Source organism: Cervus canadensis, chromosome 4 (genome assembly GCF_019320065.1).
Source record: "Cervus canadensis isolate Bull #8, Minnesota chromosome 4, ASM1932006v1, whole genome shotgun sequence".
NCBI classification, from domain to species: Eukaryota; Metazoa; Chordata; class Mammalia; order Artiodactyla; family Cervidae; genus Cervus; species Cervus canadensis.
This window is the reverse complement of record NC_057389.1, coordinates 53,745,335-53,751,334: the sequence shown is the minus strand read 5'-3', so window position 1 is coordinate 53,751,334 and position 6,000 is coordinate 53,745,335.

Genomic DNA, 6,000 nt, shown 5'->3' with positions numbered 1-6,000 from the left:
AAATATTAAAAAACTAAGATCATGGCATCTGGCCCCACTACTTTATGGCAAATAGAAGGGGAAACGGTGGAAGCAGAGACAGATTTCCTTTTCTTGAGCTCTAAAATCACCACGGATGGTAACTGCAGCCATGAAATCAGAATACAGTTGCTTCTTGGCAGGAAAGCTACAACAAACCCAGACAGTGTATTGACAAGCAGAGACATTATTCTGCCAACAAAGGTCTGTATATTCAAGGCTATGGTTTTCCCAGTGGTCACGTACGGTTGTGAGAGCTGGACTGTGAAGAAGGCAGAGCTCCAAAGAATTGATGCCTTTGAACTGCGGTGCTGGAGCAGATTCCTAAGAGTGCCTTGGACAGTGAGGAGATCAAAACAGGCAATCTTAAAGGAAATCAACCCTGAATACTCATTGGAAGGGCTAATATTGAAGCTGAAGCTACAGTATTTTGGTCATCTGATGCAAACAGCCGACTCATTGGAAAGTTCCTTATGCTGGGGGAAAGATTGAAGGCAGAAGGAGAGGAAGGCATCAGAGGATGAAATGGCTGCATCATTGATGCAATGGACATGAACTTGATAAACTCCAGGAGATGGTGAGGGACAGGGAGGCCTGGTGTGCTGAAGTCCATGGGGTCTCAAAGAGTTAGACACGACTGGGTGATTGAACAACAATATACTATGCATATATGAGAATATTAGGAAATGGGAATCTCTGTACCTTCTGTTCAGTTTTGCTATGAATCTAGAGCTGCTCTAAAAATGTCTATTTTTTTTTAAAGTTGGGGAGTATTCCAAATCTGAAGACAAAGAAATGAGCTTAGAAGGGGCTTTAATATTTCTTAGGACACAAGGACAGTAGGAGGTGGAAGCAGAGTTCAAATCTGAGTCTACTACAATACCTTTTAGACAATAGGATTGAAATTATATCAAGTTTCTCATCCTAACTACAGATTTTTGTTTTTAAAAAAGCACTAATGCCCCTCAAAGAATTTATAATGATTGTTTTCTTTAAGAAAGAAAATTTTAAGCTGTAAGTATGAAGAATAAAGTTAAAACAAAACCAAATATCCCAGATCACTCAAGCTAGAGAAATTTTGACCTGAATTGTTTCAAACACTGAAGTAAGGGTAGGTTTCAGGTAAATTTTTTAAGAGAGTTACCTGAAATCTTTTTATCTTTACCAATATCTGAGAATATAAGCAACCCCAATGAAAGCCTGTCAATTCTTTGGCTGAACCACTAGTAGTTAAGGCCAATGAATTACTAAGTTTGGATTACACTATTTAGCTGACAGTCTTAGTACAGGTAAGACAGCCCGGAAAGTTCCATAAATGCCCAGTGGAAGAAGGAAACAGACCAAGATCTGACTCTTTTCTAGGCTCTCACACTTCTAAACCACACCCTACTCACATACACCCCCAAGCTCAAGGTTAGTGCCAAGCTGATGTAATTTGTCCAAACACAGTAGGAGTCTTTTATGTTTAGATAGGAGCTCCATTGCTTGAAAAGTGTTTTTTCCTCCCCTAATTATTCTTCTTTCAATAGCCAGATCACGTCTCTCCTTTGTGAAAACTTACTGAATCTCTACTTCTATACTTCCTCAATACTCTCATGACAGTGTTGTTTTCCTCTGTAACTACTTTCTACATATCTGTTTCCTTCACTGGACTAAGAGTTTCTTGAGAAAAGGATGCCTATTCTTATTCATCTTCCCTCCCTAGTATCCAGGAATGCTTGGTACATGCATGGGAAGTGCTCATATGATGCTATTGTGAGACATAATGATGATAATAATAATGGAAACTATTTATTGTACAATTGACCCTATGGGCTTCCCTGGTGGCTCAGATGGTAAAGAATCTGACTGCAATGTGGGAGACCTGAGTTCAATCCCTGGGTCAGGAAGATTCCCCTGGAGAAGAGAATGGCTACCCACTCTAGTATTCTTGCTTGGAGAATTCCATGGACATAAGAGCCTGGTGGGCTACAGTCCATGGGGTCGCAAAGAGTTGGACACGACTGAGCAACTCACACACACACACTCTATGCTAGGTTCTTTGCTAAGAATATGCATTATGTCATGGAATCCTGATAATAATCTTTATAAGACAAATATTGCTATAATTTGTATGAGTGAGGAAACTGAGGCTTAGAGAGGAAAAGTAAATGCCCAAGGTCCCCAGGAGGGTATAGACTGAACCAAGTTGGCTTTTTTACAAAGCCCAAGTTCTTAGGGCACAGGGAAATACTGCCTTATTGTGAATATCCCACTATGAAAAGGCAGACATAACTTCTGAAATGGCAGAATGGTTTTACTCTTATTTAGTACAGACTGATGCCCTGCCAGAGTTCTGTTTTCTTACCCACAAGATACATCTCAGAAAGTTTCTTTGGAAGCACTTATTGCCTTTAGGAGAGTAAGTTTCCTTTGAGTCATTGAGGGCAGAACTCAAAAGTGTGGGTGTACCAGGAGGATACACTGACAAGGAAAGGCAGCAGCATTACAGCTTTTGTGTCTAAGGGTGGAAAAAGAGACTCTACTCAGTCCCCTGGGAAGGGATTGGGGGAAAGGAAAATTGATGGGGCTCTTGATCCATGAGATTGCAGGAATCCTGAGCTAATCGGTCTGAGTCCAGCATCTAGGAACTGGCTACTCAGAATTCGAGAAATGAGCCAGCACTAGCACCTATGACAGAAGCCAGAATAGAAGATACACACTGTCTTTTCAGTTCTGCTACTGCCACCCAGCTCCCAGCACCTCCCTCATAGTCACAGTTGAAGATGACATGTCCTTATTCTGTTTCCAGCTACCTAAACTGAGGGTATGTTCTGATGACAGCAGGAATGAAAATACTGCTGATGCAATCATATTAAAATGGCTTGTTACGTAATCAGCTATTTGACTGTGTCTATATTTGGTTTTCTTTCAACTGATCTGACTGATTTCATCTAACAACAGATATGCATAACTTGGGGCATAATTTAGACATACTAGAGTCATCTATGAGGAACCACTGGAGTAAATCTAACAACTATCGGTGCTTGCCATCTGTATGCCATCTATATCCTTAAGGCAATAGGAGATCAAGGCAGAGTGGAAAGAACTTTTTCTCCAAGTAAATTTAGGCAAAGATTCGGAAATTCCCATTTTCCATGCTCATGCTGAAAAGATGTGACCTCTAAAATTCTGACATTAGCTCAATTCAAGCTTGAAATATAGTGGAGTCTCACACACAGACACACACACACACACACAGACACACACACACACAACCATAACTGAATTGAGAAGAAATCAGAAAAGCTTCAAAGAGTAGAGTTAACCAGTCTTTGAGCTCTTCTAGGAGCTTCTTACCCCATCCTGCCACTGGCTGATGGTCCATTTCTGGTCAGATTGGACTTCAGAGTTATTTTAATGCACTACCTTGAATACTCCTACCATCAGATGATTTGCATCTTACAGATATGACCTCTGCCTCTGAATGTACACTCTTCAAATTGCACCAGAATTAAAATGCTATTAAAGAGAATTTCTATTTTTGAGTTGGACTGGGGAGGAAATGAGTCTTATTCATCATATTCTTCCTCTGACCAAGACGTCATCTAAAACACTGTTATTCATCTTGCAAATGCATTTTAGTAATTTCAATAACACTGAAAAAGCAGAAAGGCCTCCAGCATACGTTCAGATTCTGAATTTTAACTGTGAATACCAAAAAGACTACACTGAAAGTATGCAATTTGCACAGGAATGCGTCATTCCTTTGAAACTTTACCTTGATAAACATCAGTCAGCGTTGTTCCTAAGGTGGCCTAGACCTTAATGCAATATGGAAATAAATGAAAATGGACCACAGATTCTTCTTATCTTTCTACTTTTGGGAGGTTTAACTTCACATAGGACAGGTTAATGGAAATTTCTAAAGGGAAGTTATAAGGGAACTGGATGCCTCCTGGGGTTGTCAGTAATAGCTCCAGAGATGATATTGAGCTCAGGGTTTTTCACATCATCCACAGGCACTGATGGTTAATCCCGAAAGAGTCAAGATCTGCCTCATTCATTTCAGACTCCACAGAGTCAACAGTAATATCAAAAAGGTGGCTTTCAGTAGAGGCTAGTTTCCTAGCAACAAAGGCCACAGGAAGTTGAGACCCATTAAGAATAAGAAGGAAACACAATGCTGTCATTGCTCTGATACATTGAAATAGCTCTTTAGAACGCTGAACTTTCAATTCATCTGTCTTACAAATTAATTACTGCTTTCACTGTGACTGTCTGTATATATGTATTAAAAAAAAAGAAACAAGAAAGAAATCATAATGCTTTGTCAAAAAGCAGCGGCAATGCAGTCTGAATTACACTCTTCATCTGGATTGAAGATTTTGAGAAAGATCTGCATGCATTTAAATATCTTTTTAAAATGGTAGCCCTCCTTTTGAGTTGAGAATTTAGAGGATTCTTTGCTCTAAAATGGGAACTCTTTAGCATGTTTAATTTTCTCATGAATAGCGAATTAGCAAATAAGATATTTGGGTGTTTAATCTCTAATCTGCATAATAATAACTGCTCTCAAAACAAAATCATCTATTTTATATTCTTAGTGGGAAACCACTTCACACAAATTTTAGAGGAAATGTAATGCTTTGCATCTAGAAGACCAATATTTACTTTCCAGTTTTTATAGAGCTGTGAATAATAATGAGTCATTCTCCTCCAGATCTGAGCTTTTCCTCTAAGAGAATTTAGACAAAGATGGGGAAACTCATGCTCATGGTGAAAAGATTTGGGTTCTAGAGCTTTGATATTAGTTCAATTCAAATAGTGTTGGAAGGAGGAGTGGAAGGAAGAGAGAAAAGGGCAGAAGAAGAAGGAGAAAGAGGAGGAGGAACAGGAGAGAATGGTTGCTGTCAGAGGTTAGACTCGTAGACTCATGGGTACAAGTAACTGCAGTGGGCAGTTGTTAGGTTAGAGGAAGCACACTGACTGAAACTGCCCACCCTGGCCAGGCACCATAGTAACCAGTTGTGTGAGCTATTTTATGACAAAAGGTCCCTAAGGAACATGAAACTAACAAGTCACCACCAAGCAGAAGAGTTCAGGAGAGGTCAAAAGGAGACACCACTGGTCTGACCACCTCCCAGAATTCTTCTTGCTGGCATCCATCTTGGCTGAGCAATGTGGGTGCCACCAGGAAGGACTCTGAGTCAGAATGATTGGCCAAAGACAACCCAGAAACTAATCCCATCACCATAAAACCCAAGACCGTAAATCACATGGCAGAGCAGTTCTCCTGGGTTCCCTTACCCTACTGCTTTCCCCCAGGCGCCCCTTCCCAATAAAGTCTCTTGCTTTGTCAGCACGTGTGTCTCCTTGGACAATCTATTTCTGAGTGTTAGACAAGAGCCTATTCTCGGCCCTGGAAGGGATTCCCCTTCCTGCAACAGTCACAGAATAATACTTACTCAAATGGCAGCCGTTTATTGGGTGCTTACTGTCTTAGGCTAAGAGCTTATACCTATCATCTCATTTAATCCTCACATCAATCCATGAGGCACATTCTGTTATGATTCCTATTTTCCAGAAGATAAAACTGATACTCTGAAGTTAAATGACATGCCATAAGTTTCCCAGCTGCTAAATGGAAGAGCCTAATTCTGTAATAAGGAATAATAGAATCTCACTGCATGTTGGATCTGTTTCTTTTACTTTAACCTTTGCTCACTATTGCTGCTGCTAGTATAATCACTAAAACGATGCTGTCTATAAGTTGTTTTTTTTTTTTCCAATTATTTTTATTAGTTGGAGGCTAATTACTTTGCAACATTGCAGTGGGTTTTGTCATACATTGACATGAATCAGCCATGGATTTACATGTATTCCCCATCCCGATCCCCCCTCCCACCTCCCTCTCTACCCGATCCCTCTGGGTCCTCCCAGTGCACCTGGCCCAAGCACCTGTCTCATGCATCCCACCTGGGCCGGTGGTCTGTTTCACCA